Source organism: Melozone crissalis, unplaced genomic scaffold, assembly GCF_028551555.1.
Source record: "Melozone crissalis strain CALT ecotype California unplaced genomic scaffold, PUWL_Pcris_2 ptg000090l_1, whole genome shotgun sequence".
In the NCBI taxonomy this organism is placed as follows: Eukaryota; Metazoa; Chordata; class Aves; order Passeriformes; family Passerellidae; genus Melozone; species Melozone crissalis.
The window spans coordinates 5,681,460-5,706,213 of NW_026535867.1; the positions used below are offsets into that span (position 1 = coordinate 5,681,460).

General features: G+C 37.1%; 1 protein-coding gene across 6 annotated transcripts in view; it reads left to right on the plus strand.

Moving 5' to 3' along the window:
- The window catches only part of DMD (dystrophin), a 1,043,683-nt gene that overhangs the window by 531,209 nt on the left and 487,720 nt on the right, over positions 1-24,754 (plus strand). The window contains exon 1 of one of the 6 annotated variants that reach the window (XM_054291258.1): positions 550-628. The exons of the other annotated variants lie outside the window; for them this stretch is intronic. The gene's annotated coding sequence lies outside the window, so the exon portion shown is untranslated. Of the gene's footprint in view, positions 1-549; positions 629-24,754 lie in introns of those variants that run through there. 6 annotated transcript variants of the gene reach the window in all.

The window sequence follows — 24,754 nt, forward strand, 5'->3', positions numbered from 1 at the left end:
AATCTAAATGGGTACACAAATAATCTGCAGAAGATTCAGAAAATTATAGACTAAGTATATCTAAAATTAGTTTTATTCACATATTGCACTTTCTTTTTATGATTTCAGCATGAAGTCTGAAATACTTGTGTTATCCCCTAATATGCTAGCTAGGCAAATAGTTAACACATTCTATATTGAAATATCAGCTGTCAGACTGATGGCATCCTGTGGTACACAGTGCAATGAAAACATTACAGAAGAGTAGTTTTGCAAGTATTTGAGGGACTCTGAAGAGCAGCTTGTATTTCACAGCCAAGACTTATCCCAGCCTGTATCCAGGACAGGATTTTTCCTTTCTCTTCAGACGTGCCCCCCCTCCCGCTTTTCCCTTTTCCCCTTTCAAATCCTTGCTCCCTCTCGCAGTTGCTGAGTGCTGCTGAATCCAATCCGCAGGCGAGGGGAATTTCGGTCCAGCTTTTTCAGGGAGCCGCGGATCCACACAAAGTTGGCTGATGTGCCATTCAGCATCCCAGCAGCTCTTTCTCTCCACACTCGCAATGGCAAAGCTTTGTGCGGGTGCGCTGCTGGATGCTCTCAACTAAAACCGGCTGGGGGAACTTTGCAGGTTCTGGACAGCCTTTTAAAGGTAAGGATGCGAAAAACAGGCGTGCTGGAGAAGGAATCTGCGGGCGGAGAGCGTGGCGTGCCGGTGCTGTGCAGGCTGCATCTTAAGTCTCCTGCTCTGATGCAGGAGTCTGCGAGCAGTGGGTGGGAGGGGATGCTTTTGTACTTGAAATAAGAAGCCCCAGATTAAGTGTTATCGCAGCGACTACTTTGGAGCTTGTGACAAACGGTGCGGTGATCAAAGCTGTCTGAAAATGCCTCTGTCAATTATTTATCCGCTCCCAAGTTAAACCTAACTGTATTAAAAACAGCGGTAGAGGCCAGTAGCCCAAAGCTGCAAGGTGCTTTGAACATCTCTTCTCTTGCTGCTTTTTGAAGTCCCCTTATTGCAGTCAGTTTGGCTGAATACTCTTGAGAGAGCATTTCATGCACACTTATCTCTACTGGAACCTTTTCTTTTTCTATAATCCACCAAGGAACAGTATGTTTTAACAATAAAAGGCCATTTTTAATGCTCAAATCTCATACTGTGCTTAAATATCTTTTAAAAGACTACTTTTAGAGCCATATAGATGTCTGTGCATTTAGGTTATAATTGGCTTTCATTCAAATGTTGTAATAGCTAAAGACTTCACTAAAATGTATATTAAAATTTAATTTCACTTGTAAAGCAGTTGAGGCTTTCTGCTTAAAATAATCTCTATTAGTAAGGTTGTTTTTACTTTTGGGTGGTCTCCTTCATCCCTTCATGCATCTGGCTGTTTCAGGTTAATGTTGTATCAAATGTCAGAATAACATGAGAAAATTTGAATATTGATGGTCATAGGCTATTTGGGAGTTTACTACTTTGATGATAAAGTGGCTTTTGTTTTGTAATATTTTCCAAGCTTTTTCAGTATTGTTTAATCTGAAAATAGAACATGAAGTGCATAGTGTTTTTAAAGTTCATTCAGGAAGTGTTTTAGCAAACAAACAGTACCCCAGCTACTGTAGATTTCTAGTGGTATGTATGTTAGACAAATGTTCGTGGCAGCATGCATTACTGCTTAAAAAGTTTCCACCTGACAATAACTCTGAGAACCTTCTTTAGGAAAAAGGTACAGAATGCTTGTTTTCCCCAATCTTTAAATATTTCTTTTCAAATGACCTTCTTTTGAAATTTAGTGTGCAATTTTTGTCTTAAAATTGCATGCATTACCCCAGGCTGTTGGGGTTTTTTTCTGCTCTTTCTTGCAGAAATATTTGACAGTTATTACCATGCATTTTCCAGTCTGAGGTTAAAGTAAGTTAAACCCCAAGCTGATATCAGATGAATTTTTCATTTTAAATTAGGTGTTCCAGGTAATAGCATGAAGCAAAAAGTATGATTTTTTGCATACCACTGTTAGCATAGTTCATAGAAAGTATGAAAAGAGATTATATATTTTAATAATTAAATGACTTATGGAATTGCAGATTGATATTTTCAATGGTTTTTCATTACAATTTCTGCCATTGAGGCAATGTGAGGGCTTTGAGAAAGATGGAGTGCTGTAATTACCAGGTGCACATGTTCATTAATCCTTCCTAGCTAGAAAAAGCTTCAAGTTCTCTTCCAGTGGCATATTCGTAAAGCTATAAATATCTGAATTGTGTCAGCCAAGAAGTCACACAGAATGGAGGCTCTTTTTGAGTTCAATTTCATGCACTGTTGCTTTGGTCTTGTGAGGGAGTGCTTTGCATTCTTCATGATGGATATTTGTCTTCTTCCTCATAAAAGTTCAGAAAACAAACAGTTATGTCATAGATTATTTAGTCTCAAGTATGTGTGAATAAATAAAGACAAGTATTCCTGAGCATGAAAACATGTAAAAATAGCTTTTTTAAGTGGAGACAAAACTGAGGAGTTGCTAAGATAATTTTAAATCCTAAACATAACATTTTAGTAAACAAACTAGGAAGGCTAGAGTTTAGAGTTAGGAAAAAGGATACTAGAGGAACATCTACAATACTCAGCATTTTTTTTTTCCTTTATCTATATACTGGTAGGTTAAATAGCGTGGTGATTGAATATTGCAGTTTTATTCTCTGACTTCCTTTTAAATACTCTGATATAATTGTCAGTCTTTATACAAACAGAAAGATTAGTAAATTCCATTTGTATCTCTGTCTATTTCCTTGTGGATGTCTATACATAAGCATTTAGGTATTGTATTTAATTACAGAGCATTAAAGGTAATTTTCATCAGATGTTATTTTTAATAGATATTTGAGGCATGCAATGACATCTTTAAAATGTCTATATATAATTTCTCTATGAACATGCATATATGTGTGTGCACCTTTGGAAAATATTATTGTTAGCATTTACTGGAACTGCACTGAGATGTTGATTTTACAGTCAACTCCCTGTCTCCAACCTGCCATTTGACATATAGGACTGTTTCAGGACTACACATCAATTTGTTTGAAAAGCACTAAACTGTCTATTTCCTTCAGTCACAACTGTCAGTAATTTTAGACTCTCTTAGAAGTTCAGCATTAAGGTCTTTTTTGATTGCAAAATTATTCAGCTTTTTTTTTCCTTTTCCTTTCTTACAATGAGCTCAGAAAATCTCAAATAACAGGGATTGAGAACAGGTCATACCTTGCTTGCACGTGAAAATGGTAGTTGTTATAAAAAGATAAGCTTGAAAGAAGATACAGATGTTGCCTGTAGATAGTGCACTTCATTCACATTACCAGCCTGCGTGGATTGCTGAGATCCAGTGCTTCCCTCCTGTCCTACAAAAGTGGGTAGAGACAAAGTGTTTGGTTTTTTATTTTCATCAAATAAGACAAAAAACAAACAGTAGTGTGTCTCTGCATTATTCAGAGTAGAATGCATACAAGGGGTGAAATGGCAGAGGCTGGTGCTGTTCCTGGGCTCTCATGTTGGTGGGATGAGCCTCCCCTGCCCTGAGGGAGCTGTCCAGCATCAGCCCAGAGCCAGCAGCAGCCCAGAGCCCACTGCCCTCACCCCCTCGTCTCACAGCACTGGGCAAACATGAAATAATTACATCTCAGGATGTTCCCTTCCAGGGAGCTGTGAGTTAGATAGGAAATATATTACCTGGTGTGGATCACGGGCAGCTTCTTTAATGGTTTGTGGGATTTGGGGAATGGGTTCAGATCACCCTGTCAGACAGTGTCTCAGTGCATCTTCTTGACAGCATTTGGGCACAGTAACAGTGACATGGTTTAGCCTAAAGTTTTTATATTAAATAGCATAATTTTTGATAAAGATATTGTACTGGCTTTGCATGGCAAGGTTTTGGTAGCACAGGGGTATAGGAGTGACTCCTGTGAGAAGCTACCAGAAGCTTGCCCCATGTCCAACTGAGCCAATGCCATCTGGTTCCAAAATGGACCCACCACTGGCCAAGGCCAAGCCCATCAGGGACAGTGGTTGCACCGCTGGGATAATGTATTTAAGAAGTAGGAGGAAAAAATTCTGTGCAACAGCAGCTGGCAGAGGAAGGCGAGAATGTGAGAAGAACAACTCTACAGACACCAAGATCAGTGAGTGAGGAAGGAGGGGGAGGAGGTGCTCCAGGCATCAGAGCAGAGATTCCCCTGCAACCTGTGGTGGAGACCACGGTGAGCCAGCTGTGCCCCTGCTGCCCATGGTAATTAATTCAGCTAATTTCCCCAATGTTTGTTTGTATTGCCCATGACAGTTTATTGGTGAGTGATCTCTCCATATCCTTATCTCAGCCCAAGAGACTTAAATGTATCTCACCTTCCTGGCTGAGGAGGTAAGAGATAGAGTGACTGTGGTGGGCACCTGGCAACCAGTCAGACGCAATCCACCAGAGGTATGTCTTTATCAATACACTTTTGTTTCTTGCATAGAAACTTTTCTTTTTTCACTGTTGTATTGATTATTCAAGAAACATGTCTTTTTCATACCAACAGTCTTTTTGCCTACCTCATTTTGGTAGGGTTTTAAAATTATTTTTAGCTTAGTAACTATTTGATTATTTCTCCCTGGTAACAACAACCTGTGGCAAGACTAAAACCACATTTAGGCACAACTTTTTTCAGGTTCATCAGTTCTAATGATTTGCAGGGAAATTCCCTTTCCCCTTTCCCCTTTCCCCTTTCCCCTTTCCCCTTTCCCCTTTCCCCTTCCCCCTTTCCCCTTTCCCTTCGGAACTCTGGGCTGCAGGTGCCCAGTTCTGGCTCATGTCCCATCTCACCCACCACACCCAGACCTTCCTGTCCAGGGCTGCTCTCAATCTGTTCATCCCCCAGTCTGTTTTGTTATCAGGGGTTGGTGGTATCTTAATCTCATTGTTTTCCTGCTTGATGTTATCTCTATTTTCTTCTCTGTTTTTGGTTTTGGCCACTAGTGGTGACTGGCTCGGTGTCTTCTTAGTATTGGTTCATCAGAAAACAGCTAAGATATTGCTGCTACATCCAGCATGCATTTAAGGAAGATTAATGATGTTTTAGTGAAACTATATTCTGTCTTGGACACATTTTATTGATTTGTTTTATTTCTTTTTGTTTTCTTTTCTTTACCCATTTAAAAAAAAAGTTTGATAAAACAGATGAATATACACTTTAGCATTTTTGTACTTATGGACAGCATAACAACTGTAAAATTAGCTGAAATTATTTATGGGTGAATAGAGTCTTCCTGAAGCTTTTTCATAGATTCTAATTTTCGAGCCTCATCTTCCAAAATGCTGACTATTTACTCAAAGCTCCATGTCAGGGCAGAATGAGAAATTATATTGTGCAGAAAGCAGTAAAACACCTTCACATTATGTTAAGTACACTGGTTAGCAGGCCGGTGCAATTTCATTGATGGACATTGAGTATGGGGCGAATTTGATCAAGTTGGAGTGGTTTAATAAATGACCATGCCTTTTGCAAAGTAATGTTTTTTTAGTCTAACTTCTGTGTAGCCAGTAATGCAAATTTGTATTGCCTCTAGCAAAAGAAGGAGCTCAAGCTCAGTCTCTTACTTTTTGGATGAATGTAACTTAATCTTTAGGCTATAACACAATAAGGGAGGGCCCTGTTTTTAAGAGAAAAATGGGATCCATAATTGCTTCTTGCAAGAAACCCAATTCTATCACTTTGAGTTAGGCATATTCGTAGAAAACTTATGGGTTAAGCCCCCATTTTTGGCACTTCATGCAGCCTGAATTTTACATGGCAGTAGCAGGATGCATGTGCAGGATTAGCCAGTCTGTACAACCAAATGGCAGCCTTGAATATTTCTGGGTAAAATCTGAGATCTGGACTCTGGTTGTGCAGAGGCATGTGGTAGTCATCGACTTTTCAGCTATGTTGAAATGTTAGTGTGCATTATTGTCGATACATAATTATTTTCAAATGCATTTTTCCTGCACAAGGGTAGAAAGGAATATAGATAGTATGATTTTGGATGCCAGAAGAAGATTTTAATTGGTAATATCACATACATCTGCTTCTTTTCTCGTAGATTTTGCTTCTGTTTTGAATAACTTATTGAAATTCTGCTATATATGTATGGCACTTTTTTGTTGGGTTTTTTGGGTTTTTTTTTAAGCCTTTGGTTTGATTTCATTACTCATTACTTAGTGTTTCTTCTTTGTCATCTTACCAACCTTCCAAGCTTATGGTACAGCATTAACCACAAGAATTTTTCTTCCTTCTTGACAAAATCATTAAGCTAAGAGGCCAAGGCCTTTTGCTAACTGTGTTGTGATAAAAGTTGTGCTTATAAAGTAGTAAATGTGCTGACCTTGCTCTGACTAATGGTAGCAAAGTAACCACAATAATACACATCCCAGTATGGACTGTAAAGCAATCATAAAGGTTTTTCAGTGGTTTGTAACGGTGCTTTGTACCAATAGCCTTGATGTTAGTGGGCAATATCTGGGCTCTGACTGTCTTTGTGGATGACCATGACCAGCCTGATGCATCTGTGGATCATCCAACATCTGCACCTACCTTGATTTCAGAGAAACAGCTGCTGTCACCAGCTCTCTGACAATCAGTGCTGTCAGGAAACCCCTGCTAAGTTTCTATGGCCAAGTCAGAATAGAACCAAAAGAGAAAAAACCCTCTTTTTCGGCTCTCCTTTATTCACTTTAGGAAATGAAAATATTGTGATCCTTTCCTCATCTTGCCCTGTCCCTTCTCATCACTTGCCTTAGTTATAACATGGATACAGGTTGGAGGAACTGCCATCTCAAAGCCTCCTGCCTTTCTGTCCATCACCTCTTAGCATTTTTGTTGCTTCTGGAAATGAAGATGAGCGCAAACATTAAAAAAAAAATCTGTAGAGGCTGAACCACTCATAAATATAATTAGAAATTCTTAAACATCTAAATTTGCACTTTCAATGTCCTTGACACTGCCTCCAGAAGTACAGATATACTGTTTGGAGACCATATACTCTGGACTTTCTCTCCAGGGGAACAGAGAAGATAAAATCGATGCCATAAATTCCATATGCAAAGTAATTCTACCTTATTTCATCCTTCTTAGACTTTGTATCATATGACAGCTCTTTTTTTGTTTGAACAGAAAGAGGCTACTCTTCACACCTTAGCAGTAAGAGGAACAAATTACATTTTAAAAAATTTTCTCTGCAATATTAGTGAAGTAGCCAAGATGAGTGATGTGTTAATACCTATAAAAATTTAATATATTTGTTCATATAAAATGATGCTTATTTAAATACCAATTTTACTTCATAAACACAATATTAGCAATATGATGAAAGCAGCAAGGTGAGAAAAGACAGGAAGCAGATGTGAGATCCACTGAGGGGTTTCTCTTGGCCTGGGGCATTATTCTTGACAGAGTTACAGGACAGATGCAAAGCTGAAGTAGCAGGTACATGCTTTCTCTTGTGTTGTCTGCTTCTACAATACGTCATCTGGTAAATTGTAGTCTGCCTTTTTGTGTTTATTTTATGGAGATTAAAAGGTGTTGGAGATTTTGTGAACAAGTTAAGAATTGTATAGGACTATAAATTTTGCAAGAGTTAAGGAAACGTAAAGTCAATGAGATTTATCAGACATCCTTATGCCAAATGATATTTATAGATAGAACTTTTATATGTTTAATTTACTTACAGCTTTGACATTAGTGAAACCTTAGCAGTTTCTCCCTCCTCCACTTCTTAAACTATATGTTGATAATGAATGCAGTCCTTATGAATAACTAATCACTATATTTCTAAAATCTGTGAATATGTGTTTTTTTTTAATTTAAGTAATTATAATTTAATTTAAGTAATTATAAATTAGAATACTTTATTCTTCTTTTTTTTTTTCTTATGTATACCAAATGTTTTAAAATGTGAGAATCATGGAAAAATTGTTCATACAGACTCAACCATATTTTGAGATTATTTGTTCCCCCTAGAACCTTACAGGGAAACAGCACAGCCACTGAATGTCAGCAGTAGCATGCTCTGCTGAACTTAAAACACCTCTGCTTTCTAGTTTCATGAGAACCAGTGGGTTTGATGCCAAGGAAGTTTAACTGATACTAAATATAGCATCAGTTAGAGGGCATATCTAGTAACATTACAGTGAGCTTCAAATGCTACCGTCATTCATAAGATTTTCTAGTCTATTTCATGACTTGCACATTCTGGCAGGGATGCTCTTATTATTCATGACAAGAAATCCTAACATCAGCAATTTCTTTGCAACGACCCATTTTTAGTAAAAAGAGCATACTAGAATTTGTCCTCATGTCTGTACTGCCTAACCCCTTTATAATAATAATGCCACATTCCATGCAGTGCTGCCTTAGGTTCTCCCTTGCCTCCTGCTCCCTGTGTGTTCTGTGTTTCTCATAGGACATAAAGGCTTTAATAGTGGCTGAATGACAGAAGTGAAAGTTTATTCATCCCAACACGCATTTTGTCTCAATGGTGTGACCAGTTCAGAAATGCAGTTAAATATGCTTCCACAGTATGCAATGGATGACCTACTGGCCATTTCAGTTTTTCCTTTTGGAAAGATGATGTTCAGTTTACTCTCCTGTTCCTTGCTGTAATGTGGAAATAGGCTGCTACAGATGGTACACATGACACTGTAAGTAATCTTTTTAGAGACACAAAATGATATATTTCTTTAATATGAATTCATTTCTAGATGATAGTTTCTGATCTCTAAGCAGAAGAGTCTTTAAGATTTTAATGAGGCTTTTCATTACAGGCTTCAAATGAAGCATATCTACCAATCTTGTTCATATGCTTTATGAATGTGTAGTTTGAAAATACATATATATATTTCAAAGTTTTCTAAGCATCTAATGATTTTATTTTTTTTATTTATTTTTGTTTTTTATATTTTTCTAATGACTTCTAGCATTCAGGAAAATGCAAATCTCATGACTTGATTGATTAATCAATTACTTTGATTTTTGTGTTGTACGCATCTTCAAAGATAGGAAACTGTACTTAAGTGTTATGTGCTTTTTTTTGTTCCAGTTGTTGTTGTAAAAGGGGAAAAAAATAAATGCCCCAGTCAGCAAAATGAAGTCTAGATTTTCTTCTCATATTTAGACCAAGGGAGGAATCAAATCCCTTGTTTCTTGATCTTATGCTCAGTGTAATGTTTGTTCCACTGAACATCACAATTACTTAAAGCTATTGATCTTGTCAGTATACTCAGCCACTGTTTGCAGAGATGTTTCTCGTCAACAGCATTAAAAATTTTAGCTTCCTGATTTATTTTCTTACACATAGCATGAAAATTAAAGAACCCTAGACACAGTAATTTTTATTTGATTGGAGTTCATAATGCTGCCTTAGAAAATCATGATTCTGTGATTGAAATGAAATGTGATTTTTCCCATGCGAGCATGCTAAATGTTCTTGTGACTTCAGTTGAACCTAAATATGTATATGAACAGGAGGGAATGAATGATGTGACTCAAGAAGCAAAGGGTACTACATCTTGAAAATGCAAATAATTAAAGAATCAGAGGACAGCAAAGTCAGCTTTAAGGAAACCTGGGGATGGCAGAGTGGGACTAGAGGAAAATGCAAGATTTACTATAGGGCATATGGAAAATCTCTGAGAAAGAAGAACCTTAAAAGAGCTGTCTGAAACTCTAGGAGGCTGAGGTCAGAGTGGCATCACAGCGGAGGAAAAGATCTGGAGGGCTGCATAATGTTCTGCCTTCCAGGTACTTGGCTGGTGATGAATCAAGGATTGATCTTCTGAGAGTGCTGACCCTGAGGATGACTTAGATGGAAGGGATCCCATATTTCATCTTGGAAAGACAGAGTCTTAACACTGTGAAGCTAACAGATATTCAATAGATCACCAGGGCAAAATGTTCCTTTTCTGATCTGTCTTGTGCCATCCTGGTCATTCCAAGAGAGGTAGCACTCCTCTCAAAGGAACTCCATAGCTCCTGATCATGTACTGTGGAAATTACCAGGCAGACAGGACCAGCTTCCTTAGCCTCTTGCCTTCAGGAGACCATTTTATTGTTCTTGGAGCTTTATGTGTAAATAACTGCTAAATAAAGCATGCTTAGTTTCATACTGACTTGGAGCACGCTGATCTGCGAAACGGAACATTTGTATTTCATTTAAAATTGTTTACTACTTCTACACAAGAGAGCTATGTAGGCTGTGAAGGGATTGTTGATGAGGACATAGTGAGGCCTGTGTTACATTTTGAGTATAATGCTGAACTTTTTGACTGTAAACTCTACCCGTCAAGAATATAAACAGGATTGTGCTGCAGCTGCAGATTGCATCTGGCCTGCATAAGCATATTTAGACAAATTGTGCATGATTTGCATGTTTTTATTTGAAACGTCTATCACCCATTATACAGCATTTTCCTGTAATACTGGGCTGTAGCCAGGCAAAGAGAATGAGGAAGCTGTGGAGAGGCAATCAGATATTTAAAGGGCTGGGCCACAGGGATCCCCATCTAGATTATTTCAATAAACTGAATAAAATTTTGTAACTCCAGAAAATTTAGAAAGTGATTCGTAAGGTCTACATGTCTGTGTGCAAAGTGTGGAATGAAGGCTATAATTGAATGCAAGTGTGCATTATTCATCCTTCAGAGATGCTTGCATGCCTGCTTTTTGCTTCCATTTTCCAGGATGATGTATCTGAAAATAAGAGGAAGGAAGAACAGCTTGGTGCAGTGAGAAGTAGGTTAGAGTCCTGAGTTGTTAGTGGGGTGTAAGACAAGAAAGGATGGAAGTTAGATGTCAATGAAATAAAGATTTTAGTTTGTGTTTAGTTGTGTACAATGGAGGCAGAAAGGAAAGAAATACATTCTCCAAAGCAAGAAGATGAAAACACCGTTTATGGATGTCCACTGTCTCAGAGGGGATAAAGGAAGGAGACAACACAGAATATAGGGGCAGATAAATATCTGCCTTTGAAGACTGGGAAAGTTATCTTTGTTTTTGTGTATGGGGAAGGTGTTCCTGGAAAGAGGTAATATCAAAATGTATCTTTAGTCAAAGACAGAAAGGAGAGATAGATGAGTGTTTTGGTAAAATGCTAAAGCCAAGCAGTTGTTACGTCACAACTGTTAACTCACAGGAGTGTTAAGGAATAAAGAAGATGGCATTTCTGAAGTCCTACTCTGTCCATCAAGTTAAAGAAAGTCAGCTGCTGTGCAGCTAACATCAGTCTTGCATAAATATATCAACAACACACATTGCAGTATTTTGCTTATGCATTTCTCACCTAGAAGTTATGTTTCACTATTTTTTGGATGACTCTGCCTAAATTGCTTGTGGCACCCATCTAAAAGTTGCAAGTAAATGACTGAACAAAAAAAACTCCTCTGTTTAATAGCTTGAATAAAACTGTTGTGCCATTACTGTTACTCGGTCTCTCAAGTCGTTTTTATTCAGGCTACTGCAGTATTTATGCTCCAATTTACAAGGGATGGAATTAGCTTTTCTTTTTACTGATTTTTTTTGTTTTGTTTTGTTTTTCTCCAGCTGGAGGGCTGAACCTCTTAGATGTGGTGCATCAAAAATGCATCCAGTATTAACATCTGCCTAGTCTCATCTTTTCACCCCTGAGATGGATCCTGTGAGTTGCCCAGAGCCTTGCAGTGGAACTACCCCCACCTTTCCCTTTGTAGTGAGTGTAACAAAAGGCATCAAACAACTCCCAGTCTTTAAAGTTAAATGTATTAGAGCACAAACTAATAAGCTAGAATCAGGTGACTTTTAAGAGATGGAAAAGTCAGATCTACCGAGACAGATGAAACAAAAGTACGTGAAAGAAAATCTCTTTGGTTACTATGTGATTGTGTGTTGGTCCTTTCCTGCATCCTTCCCTATGGGTCCCATGACTTTCTGTGTCTTCTTAGTTGAATGAACTCTAAAATATCCCTCAGGGTTCTTAGGAAGCTTTCTTTTCCTCTCTTGTCTTTGGGCTGAAAAGAAACCTGCTCACTGCTGATAGCACAACCCAAGTCCACTCAAAGGCTTGCAGTTTGCTCTCTGCAGGTTGCCTTCAGTGTTGGCTGAGTCTATTTGCCCTGCTCTGTGCCCTGAAGTTTCAATTCAGGTCCTCTGGGGAATCAGTCAGTCTGCATTTTTCCTGCACAGCGAAAGCACAGTTCAGCAGCCAGCACCCTGCAGGAGGATTTCTTCCATATTGCCCAGCTTGTCTTGCATTTAAAGCAGTGTAGTACATAGTACATGCACAGTAAGTTTTACAGCATCAAACAAACACTGCTGCCCTCATACAAGATAAGGCTGTTTATATACATTTATTTTATATCATATACTTATAGAGTATAGACACCAATGAAGTTAAGGGTTTTGATAGTGTTTAATATGAAGTTGGGCATTTTTGAGAAGTTTGGAGCAGATCAGCAGGGTGCCTAAGTCATAGGGAAAGATAAACCACCTAAAATCCTGGTGTTGATCAGATTATGTGTCCATAACATACACAGGAGTACAACACATAGGAAATACTGATCTATGGGAAAAGAGGGAAATGCAGGAAATCAAGCAGAGTTGATAAATGTACAAATGGAAATCTGGAAAGAAAAGTATAACAGGAGCAATAAGTGGAATAAAGGCCCCAGAGTACAAGGAAATACTTCACAACAAGATTTGAGGAAAGGATTATTCTAGCTAGTGAGTTTTCCTAAAGTTATGCAAAAATTTTCTAGAGGGCAGAGAGATTCCTTTCTGACTGGTGAGATTAAGAGAAGTAATTTAGGTAAAAATTTGGTATTTTCTAGTTTGAGAAAAAGATGGTATCCTGATAAAAGTAATTTAATAAATAAAAAAAGAAATTAAAAAAAACCCCAAAAACAGAAAAATACCCACCATGCAGTTTTGTCTCTTCAAAGTAGAACTAATGTTTGAAGAAAGACATAGTCTGAGAAGAGAACTGTAGGGAAGTGTAAAGCCTTTTAAGATGCTCCCTCTAACTATTTTAACAGATCATATGGATCTTGAAGTTTATTGGCATCTCAGTAGAGCCATTTGTAAGATTATTTGAGATTTTAACTGCAATTTAAACAACCAGCAGATAGATTACACTACACTTATTTATAGCATGTAGGGCTTTTGAGACTCTGTGACACTGGAAACTTTACAGCTGAACTCTCCCTCAAGAGGAGATTTTAACCGTGCTGATACTCTTTTTCCAAATGAGAAACAAACAAAAAACCCTATGTCTTTCCTGAAGGCAGCTGATATTCTGCCTGCAGGAGCAAAAGCCTGAGAGAATACCTTTATCCTTGCTGTCCCCCAGGAGGGGACTCTACACCACTTATCTTGCTAAGAACTTATGACATGTACGAATGTATATCACTTTAGGTCTGTGTGGATCCTGCACCCTCTCAGGCAGTTAACTCCAATATAAAAATACCTTCCTGAATCCCATTGTGGACACTGCTGGTTCTTCATTTTCCTCTTGGAAAAACTTCACACCTTACTCCATACAGTAGAAATGCACTCCATAGGAAGCAACAACCATAGAATATAACTTAGTGCTAGAATTTGAAGTGGGGTAAGTCTGTACCCCTTTGGCTCTTCCATGTAACAGCTAAATGCATATTTAAATACATAACTATATTAATTTAATGAATATAACGAATTTCTCAAATTCATCAAGCAGTGGGAAGGAAAATCACCTTTTGCTGTGGGAATTCGACCTTCATAGAATCTGTATGTGGAACAGCAACAGTCCATCTCCTTTTCAGAAATCTTTTCCTTATGCTTTTGTTAAGAGAAAAGAGAAAACCCACAACAAACCTATTTATGTGCTTCTTTTTTCATAGGCCCCAAATGGAGGCCGCGCCTTGCTGAGATTCCTCCTTGCCCAGGGCAGGCATTGTGCATGTGAAGGTGACAGGCGCTGAACCCTTTGATTTGTGCAGCCTCTCAGCTGGGATCAGCTCCAGCCATAGCACTCCTCTCTTTTTCCAGCGTGAAGTAAAACAGATGAGTTTAAACCTTCAAAATTACCTATTTGCTTTGCAACAGGCTGCAGAGAAGAGGAATGCTCGTTTAGTCAGGCACTGATCTCAGTGGGGGAACAGCAGTTTGTTGTTCCCCCTGAATGCAAAAGTGCATTTAATCTACCTTGAGAGATGTGGAGAGCTGCAGTTCCACAGCTCCTTTAGACAGCCACAAATGTGGGCTGCTACTGAAAGCCACAGTACCACCCCTTTCTTTGTGCTGAGGTACTCTGCTCGCTGCTGTAGGATGAGTAGCATTAGCAAACTGGAAAATTAATTTCCCAGATAAAAATTAGCCTTTTATTAAATCCGTCTGAAAACTAACCAGGAGAAGAAGGGTTTTGATCCACAAGGCTGTAGGAATGCTGGTGCTGGCACAAGGTTGTGGGGTGAAGGGTGCCTTCCAACCCCTTGTGCTTGCCTTCCTGTGACAGGGTGCTGCCCAAGAGCCTTGGGCATTTGCAGAAATCTGCAGGAGCAGCCTCAAATACCACGTGCACTGGTCTTGTCAGTTTAAGCAGCTGCTGTCTCAATCCAGTTATTCTCTGAAAGGGCAATATGAGACTTGCTGAGCATGACTCCTGTGTGTGAAAGGACCAATTTACTCATTTAAAGTGCCATCACTGTGAAGTGGTTCTCCCCTTCTTCTGTTGTTTTATTAGCAACATTCATCACCATATTCTCTGCATAGATAAGGTAATTTAATGTGTCCTTTGAAAAGGGTAATAGAATAGAATATTACTTTAATAAACAATAAAACCCTTCTCTTGATTTTTAAAATAAGGATACTCTGTTTTCTTGAGCTAATATTCAACAATAGAATAGGTAATAATAAAACACATGTTTAATAATATAATCCTTCATGCAGCAGGTTAAAGTAAACAAAAGTCCTGTTGTTATTTCTTTGAGTTGTTTAATTTCCCTTCTGGACTGTGTATCAACAAAAAGATCCCTAGAGATGCTGAAGGTAGGAAAAGTAATATACATAATCAGTGTTTCACTGTTTTAATTTCAGGGCACAAGAGGATATTTTCATTGCACTACTAAAACCTTGTATACAATTTTTGTACTTTTAAAAACAAAACACCAAGATGTGGATACAGGAGAGAAACAATTGAGTGTATTAATTAGCAGCCATAAGAAAGGAACATCAATAATAAAAAGATAATTCATTAAGGCATCTGATACATAAATTTTTTTCTTGGGGTTTTCTGTGGATGGTGTTTTCTTGAGGTTTTTGTTTTGCTTTTTTTTTTCTGATATGTCCAATCTCAGGAATGAACTTTTGGTAAATATAAAGTAAACCAGTGGAAACTAAAGTGAACATAAACATAAGAAATAGTTTGCTTTTAATTCTGAATTCTGCACAGATTCACACAAAAAACCCAAGCACCTTGCCTAATCCCTAGGTCCAGGTAATAAAGTTTCTTCTCTTGCAAAACAGTGAAGCAGAAATTAGCCTCACTTTTTCAGAGCTGTGTTATCCAACCTTAATTTTCAATTGAAGTTTAGTAGCCTAGGAAACAGAATGGCTTGTATAGTTCATAAAAATAAAGATCAGGTGTTTGAGGCCAATCATTCTACTATATATCTGTTACATTGGGATTGGTTGCTGAATCTTCTATTGGTGGAAGAATCTTCCATGTCTTTGTTTTACCAAATCAGCTCTCCCATTTCACCTTTATAGCCTTCCTTGTTATTTTCATTTATTTGTGTCTTCATGATGTTTGTCAGATGCAATTCTGTAAGGAATAAATGAAAACTGTGCAGAAAAGGCAAAGTAAAGCAAGGACTTGTCTATCAAGATCTGCAGATTGGTGGACATTTAAATAACAATGTATACAATTTTCCTTTTGGCAGTCATATCCCATGTTGAAAAATACCTTCTGTTAATCCCATTTTTGTGCACGTCAGTAAAACTTGAAACAAACTAGGAGCAGAAATATTGAATAGAATTTATTTGAAAGTTCACATGAGGATGTAACAGAAGGAAGGTTGACCTCACACTCATAACTGGTGCATTGTTGTAGCAGTAATGTAAGTAAGTATGAGTCATTGTGTAACATTTGAAGTAATAAGAGTTGCTAAAAAAAATCCTGAAACCTGGATTTAAACCTGTAAAATGGTTAAAACATATATTTTGTGTTGTAAAAAGATTTGGTTTATAGAAGCCAGATAATATGGTATTGTTTTAATTTTTTACAAAGATCAAAGCTTTAGCCTGTGGCATTACAAGTATATGTCAAAGGCTTTCAAGAAAAATTAGAAAAGAGCAGCAAACATTTTTATGGCACTGGTAAGAATGGTGGTACTGTGAAAAACATTTCAAGTTTTGTAATTTTTTTAGTATGATATACATCTTTTGCATAAAATCCAAAGTTTTAACAATGCCTTTATTTTGCACATTAAATTTTTATAATTTATACTATTAAAATATATGTTAGAAAAACTCACCCCACTAAACAAGTCCAACCTGTCCAAACTGATTCTCATCAGCCAGTGTTCCACAGGAGGTAGTGAGCAAGTTTTTAGGCACCTTTCTGCAAATACTCAGAGTTCCACAAAAAATGCAGATCTGTTCTGATTGAAGGCAATCAGACCTTTCTCTATACCTGTGTTTCACACCCTTTAGTGATGGGTGATGTCTATCCAAGTATCCATGAGAAAATAAAAGGAAAATATATTCATTTCCACCTTATGGAATAGTACTTTAAAACTGATGATTCTGCCTGACCCAACATCATATCAGCTGAACTCTTTAATGGGACCATTTCTGATTATATAATAATTCAGTAATTCACTTTACCCCTTCCTTGTACACCTTGAAAAACTAGATTGTGGTTCTGAGGGAATGTGAAAGCAAGAATCTGAAGAAAAAAAAAAAGAAAGACTGAGAGAACAGGATGTTTTGAAATTAAAAGAAGTATGTGAAAATGGATTGTTGTTTTTAATTAGTCTTCTAACCTTAATTATATAGGGGCCTTGAATTTTTTAGAAGTTCAAAGTAGTTTTGTTCACTTCAGCTCCATTTGCAAACCGCAGAAATGAAAAAAAAAAAAAAAGAAAAAAAAGGAATGCAGGAAATCTGAGTTTTGCTGTTTTCTTTTGTTGCTGTTAACTGGTAAACACATGGCAGCAGTGTGACCAGGCACCAACAAAGGTTAGGAGTATCCTGTGCTGTACCAACATGATCAGAGGCAATAGGGCATTTGAATTGATTATTCCCCTCTACTCATCACTGGTTGGACCATATCTCACATAAGGTATCCAGTTTGGGGATGCCCAGTGCAAGAATGGTGTTGACAAACAGCATTCAGGGGTCACCAAGGTGGTCAGTGAGGTGTGGAGACCTCACTCAGTGAGGAGAGCGGTGGGGTTGGGGTTTGCAGGCCTTACTCAGTGAGGAGAGCTGTGGGGTTGGGGTTTGCAGGCCTTACTCAGTGAGGAGAGCTGTGGGGTTGGGGTTTGCAGGCCTTACTCAGTGAGGAGAGCTGTGGGGTTGGGGTTTGCAGGCCTTACTCAGTGAGGAGAGCTGTGGGGTTGGGGTTTGAAGGCCTTACTCAGTGAGGAGAGTCTGTGGGGTTGGGGATTTGCAGAGCCTGGAGGAGGGACAGCTGTGGGAAACCTTAACAGCCACCATACCTTCCTTACAGGGAGAGAGAGACAGGCAGGAGAACACAGAACCCTGGTCATCAGTTGGGAAAAATTAGCATGACCGGATATAAGGAAAAACTATCCTTGCAGAAGTAATTAAGCACTGTACCAGAGTGCTCAGAGAAATTGGGATGGTTGGTGTTGTAAGTAGAGTTTGATATGCAATTAAACTAGATTAGTAGATCACATGTCTATGCATTTGAAGTGAAGGAATATAACTCATGAGGTGTATTTGCCTGGAACCAGAATTGGAAAACCATACCTTTGCAGACCAGGTTGCTCTTTTTGTGGACTCTCATTCTCTTTAATAAGTACAGGGAGAGAGAATGAGCTGAAGGGATGGTCTTGAGTTCTGACAACTGACTAAGAAAATTACAGTGAAGTTGATAGCATGCTGTGTTTGTATTAAAATAAGGAATTATTAATCCTCTTTGATTATGACTCCATGTTTTGCAGGGAGATTCTATGACTATTATTATTTTTCATCTCAATTTCTGAAGTAATTTTGAGTTACTGAGTTATGTTCTATATTTCCAAATTCCAAGTGATATTTCAAGGTGAGTAGTCAGGCTATAAATGCGGTTTTTTTTTTTTTCCTCCAAATAACATTTCGGGTGAAAAGTGACTGACTGTCATGATACAGAGCATATGAAATTTCCTTTTCCCTGCTGAAGTGGAAAAAGTGGTAAACCCCACCTATGATCTCATGTTAACACTGTACATCAGTTCAGGCTTCAGTTGATTCCTGGGAATTTTACCTTCAGGTCCAGTGCCTACAGCTGGAGCTTTCCACTGTTAAAGAGTGACATGGTATCATTCACTGGGGAACAAAAGGAAAGAGTAGGATTTTTTACTTTGTGTCTCATATTCTTACCATACATACCTGAGCCAGTTTCAATGAAGTAAACCAGATTTCACAGAAGAAAAACAAGCAAATCAAGTCTGAAACTGTATTCCTATTGTTTTGTGCAGTCTTTATTTCATGGAAGAACCACAGTAACCTTCAATTCAAAGAAAAAAAAAAAGAGCTTTGTCACCAAATTGTCACACCTCATAGAACCCTAAATATATTCTTTGTTTAGCATTGTTTTAAGATTCATCTTTGTTTCCTGTTTCTTTTAGTGATGGGTCAGTTCTCATTCAACTTTGCCATCTGGGTCCGTCATATTTTTTTTTTTAGCCTACATTTAATCAAAGCAGAACTGCAGGTCAGAGGCCAAGGCTGTGGTAAAAGATATTTGAGATGCATACCCAGAATTCAAAAACACACATACTGGCAGATCATAGTGAGAAATTTGAAACATTCATGTGAATTAGGATACCTCTGATGTGTATTTGAGAGAAATAATTGAAGTACGTGAATTTTTACAATTTTTCAGTTCACCTATGACAAAGATAACTTTGCATAATTTATATTTAATGGTTATCTGAAGGAAAGTTTTATGTCTTACACATTTTTTCCCTAGTATTTTTATTTTTTATGAAGAATACTTATGTTTCAGTAAATTCAGACAAGTCTACCCATGTAGACTTTTGTGAAACTGCTTGCTTACTTCATTCTGCAGTAGTAGATGGTCATTAACTGGCCCAACATGTGTAATGACTGATTTAATAGTAAAAGACAACCAGCACCATATCTGTTTTGTTGTATGTCAACATTGGTATAGCAAGGACAGCATATCCTAATAGCAAGGATAGCAATATCCTAATGCTTTCTTGCCAATGATTTGATCAGAGATATTATACAGAGAATCAGACTCAATTATTTTAAGGAAAATCTAGGGTTCTGGAGACTGAATGCCTTTTTCAGTGGAGACATTCTTTGAAATCATTTACTCCGAACTGTTCAGCCAAAAATTTGGAACAATATATACCTTTGTTTTTTCTTTAGCTATAATTATAAAGAATTATGCAATAATACTATATATATATAATATGCAAAATAATTATAAGGAATTATGCAAACTGCATTAGGCAATATTGATTAGAATTCCAATGTGCCAGAGTCAAAGATATATTTAAAGTTCCAAATTATCAGAACATTACTGGAAAAATACATCTTTCTTGAAAGACATGTATCTATGTATCCCATGTATTTAGCATTTGCCTTGACTTTGGACTGACCTTGCAGGTTAGTTTTGTTCTTGTACAGAAGTTTGAATTTAAAAAGCAGATCATAACCCTAATGTTTTACCTCCACTGGAGGAACCTTGCAAAAAGTCTTGAGTGACAGTCGAATTAAATTCTCTGGATAGGATGGTCTATTAAATGTTCTTACTCTCTTCTAATTACTGCCAAAAACCACAGTGCCTACTCAGATGGCTTTAAAAGTTTGTTTTGCAAATAGAACATATGCACAACAGGAGCTGGGAAGACATCTTCACAAGTGCAAAATATTCTGATCATCCATCTGATAAAACATGAGTCTCCCTGAACCTCAAGAGCAGACCTGTTCTCTTGTATAAATTATTGTTTCTGAATACTAGTGCATTTCCACATGCTAAAAAAAATTAATTCACTCTTATAAGCAAAACCTTTAAAAATTCCAGACCTATCTTGTAGGAAGTTAGAGGTTTATTTAGAATGTGTTTATGCATATAAATATGTCATATTTTAAGGAAATATTGACCACATTCCAAAACCAGTAAAGATTCATGGCCATAATGAAATGGAATGTGCAAGCCACTAACTACAGAAGGTATTTAGAGACAAACCCATGTGCTTCAGGTGAGTTTTGAAAAACTAGAAATGACAGAGGGAATACATAGCTGCAATTTGCTCTTGTTGCTGTGCTGTTGATGCACTCAGTTTCAGTATTAGTCTCATTTTATATGCATGGAAATGTGTTATATGCATGAACATCTCTCTCACATAGTCATCTTCAAACATCTACATCTCTCTTATGTGTTTTCCTTTGTGTTTTTGGTTTGGTTTGGTTTGGATTTTTTTCAAAATAGCTGACTTTCTTCTGATAAAGAGTGGATTATTAAAGATATTATTTGTGGTTTCTTTTAATGGCACTTTGTATTGTAGTGACTGCTTTAAAATGCTTGTGGAATTTTATATCCAATTGAGCATCTTTATGCAAGGAGAAATTCTGAGAAATGTTTTCCTTGGTTTTGATATGCAAACCATAGTTCTTTTCTGAGGAATCAACTTTTCAAGTCCTGATAAGAAAACACAGCATCTTTAGCAACACTCTTTAGCAGTATTGTTTATACCCTGTTTATCTTTGCAGTGTTTGTTCCGAGTTGAGCCAGGAGCCTTGTGGCACATTTCTTTCAGGATTTAACCGTTCTGTCTGTGAGCAGCTTCACTTTCCTGATGTGACTTACAACTGGAAATCCTTAGCAGAATGAATGTCAGTGACTGACATTACTAGTTTTGACTGAAGAAATGTGGCTACCAAATGTATAATTACACTGCAACCATTAAAAAACCATTTTAAAACCATTGAACCCATAAAATATGTTTTCCAAACATATTCCTTCTTAGCCAAAAGGAACAGCAATATAGTTTATATTGTTGTTTAAATGCAGCTATATTTGTAATTATTTTAGCACAGCTAAAGTTCAATTTTGGTATACAATTGAAGCACTAGGACATGTCAAATATAGATAAGGAAGGCCTGAGAGAATTGGGATTTTTCATCGTAGGAAAGAGAAGGCTTTGGGGTAACCTTCCAGTTCCTGAATGGAGCCTACAAGAAAGATGGAGAGAGACTATTTGCAGCAGTATGTAGTGACAGGACAAGGGAGAATGGCTTCAGACTGAGAGTAGGATTAGATTAGATGTAAGGAATAAATTCTTTACTGTTCAAATGGTGAGGCACTGAAGCAGGTTGCCCAGAGAAGCTGTGGATTCTCCATTCCTGGAAGTGTTCAAGGCTGGAGGCAGCCCTGAGTAACCTGATGTAGTGAAAAGTACAGGAACCAGATGATCTTTAAGCTGCTTTCTAATCCAATCCTTTCTATGATGCTTTAATAAGGGAAACCAAATCATTTTGCATGACTGAAACATTTGGTTTGTACTGACTTCCCACTTGTAAAGGATGGGTTTTTTGTGACAGCACATTAATACACAAACTGTATTGCAAAAGCTTTTGTATTTCTGTGTTCCTAAAAGTATATTAAGCTTTTCCAAACTCCTTAGCATTCTAACAAATTGCTTCTCACCAGAGAGAGACCATCATGGCAGCAAGCCCATGGAATGTGGCAAACATACATGTAACCAAACAATGCAGCTGCTTCAAAAAACAACCTCAAATAAAAGTTTTTCTTGTTACTTTTTGTAACCAACAAATGTGGACTCATGTCTAAGTGTTTGAAAGTATGTAGCCCTAAACTCATATCAACCGCTGGCTACAAACATTAAACAAACAATTTTCCTCTTTTGTGAGAATTTAAGACTTAAAATTTTTGCTTTTAAGGAATAAGGATGAAAAAACTCCTTTGTTGTGAAGTGTTGAGTAATTATATTTCATTTCAAATGTTTGTACATTTTCCCTAATTAAAATAACATGCATTTTAACTTATTTCAAAAAGCATGCTTGGAATGAGAAAGGCAAATTTACTAATTAAAAAAGATGAAACAGGACATCGTTTCAACATAAGGGAGAGACTATATTACAGTAAAATCAATCATTCACTGCAACAAAGTCTCAGAAACAGGGTAGAGTCCCCATTGGTAGAGGTTTTAAATCTGGGATAGGACAGGGTGCTTGATAATCTAATCAAGGTTCCCTTTCCCATGGAAGATTGGATTTTTTGAAGTCCCTTCTAATCTGTGCTGTTCTATGATTCCATGACACAGGACAGTTTTCAAAGAAAATGTCAGGCTATTCCAGCAAGAAATTAATTGAAATTTCTCCTTAACCATAAGAAATGGCCAGTTGTGTTAAATTTACTGTTCTCATGATTTATTTTTGCCAGTAACTCCAGCCAGCTGCTTTGAGTTTTAAATCTAGCTCTACAGTTTGCTGTGCAGCCTAAAACAAATCAGTTTACTTCCCTATTCACACTTTTCTTCATGATTAAAACAGAAATAGTATTGAATGCCTTTTCTGGAATCCTACAAAATCTTGAGAGTACTCGACAAATGCAAGCACTTGACAGAAAAATGGATGATAACACGGGGAGATGGTAGTATTTTCTTTTTCACCTTAAAAAGAGAACTTTTTCTTTTCATCAATGTCTTCATGTCTTTTATTGTAAATGTGCCTTGTACTTCAAAGTCAAGGTTAATCATGATTCAGACTTTGAACAGTAAAAGGAAAAATTTTGGAGACCGTGTTTTGTAATGCTTCTTTGAAAGGTAGAAGCAGCAACAAAACAGGCCTACAAGACACCAGAGAATGTTCAGCCTCTTTTTGCATAAATACCTAACAAAAAGAGGAAGAGGATTTTAGTGTGATTTAGGTCAGTGATTTTTGTAATGGAAAGAGCTTTATCCTGCCAAGGAACACATGAGTATATAAGGAATTTCTCTACAGATCTCTATGGAGAAATGGACTAGAATGAAGATTTAGCGCTTTGCAAAATTAAGATGGGCTTTATACATGAAGAAAAAAAATCCACACATTTTTAATTAAAAAAAGATATTATTTTTGATAGCTGGAAATAATATGTGGATATTTATTTTTTTCTCCTATTATTACCCATGTTTTTTTAACTGTCAGTCAGTGGTCACATATTTCTATTTGGGAGCTGGTGCAGTTCTTAGTGAGTGTCTCAAATCCTAAATCACAATTGCTCAGATTAGAGGATTGACTCAAAAATTGAACCTATTCTGGTGAATGTTACATGGCTTATGTTGTGTAAAAGCCAGGATATCAAAAGGAAGATATGGACTGAGGTTTTATATCAACATTATGTTACTTCACAGCAGAGACAAAGATTTAGACCTGAGGACAAGGAAATGTTTCATGTCCCAGGCTGATGTCGTAGACTGAGAGCAGTGCCTGTCCTTTTGCTGTGGGATAGGTGAACAGTAAAATAATTATCTTTGAAAATGCACCTCTAAAAATATTATCTCTCATGACTGTGGAGAAGTAAAGTTTTGCTTTTTAGAAGATGCAAATTTGGACTTACGATCTCTTGAGCTTTTGATAAAATTTGGCTCTCAGAATTTCAAATTTTTGGCAATTTCAAATTTTTGACAAACATCTGTTGAAGCCTTTCTACAGCTGCCTGACAAGTGAGAATCAAATATATGATAGTCAGTCTAGGTTAAGTGGTAAAATATATTTTTTTAGAAAAACTTATAAATTGATATTTTCTCTCTGACTCTGATTTACTTCTTAGTAAACAGATCTAGTAAAGAAGGGATAGCTCAGCTGTTGTGATAAAGGTCACGACTTTTTCTTAGAATTTATAGTTAGTGTCAATTATCCCTACAGCATTTAATGGCACAAAAAGCCCTTGATGTCTATCATGTCAAAAATGAAAATCATGATCAAATCCAAGCAGATTGCAACAAATGATGACTGTAGTAGGGCTATTACGGCCTGGTTTCATTTAAAAAAATGCCTAAAAAATTAAATTAATGCTGACTTAGTGTAGTGCAAATTTATATATAATAAATCAAAATTAGAATTGATTCCCTATTTCTTTTTCATCGATGAAAAGGCATTGGGTTTGTATTAATAGACATATAAAAGTGGTTTAAAATGGCTAATTATATTTTGAAAATTCTGTATGCATCCCAGATTTCAATTATAGTGAAGATTTCTTAATTTTTAAATTTGATTAATTGTTTTTGGTGTCTCTTAACTTGCCTGAAACATAAAGAAATCCCTGGATCTGGATGGGATCCTAAAAGTTAATCCAATTCCTTTACTCTTTGTCACAGTATCACTGAATCTGTCTTTTCTCACAGGCTTATATCTTTCTCTTTGAGCAGATCACAGTCGTTCCAATCACCTCTACAGCTCTGCTACCTCAAAGGTTGAACTTTTTTCCTAATACTCAACATGAAACTTTCTTGCCAAATCTAAAAGTCTGTTAATGTTTTATGCAGATTATTCCCATCCTTTTCCC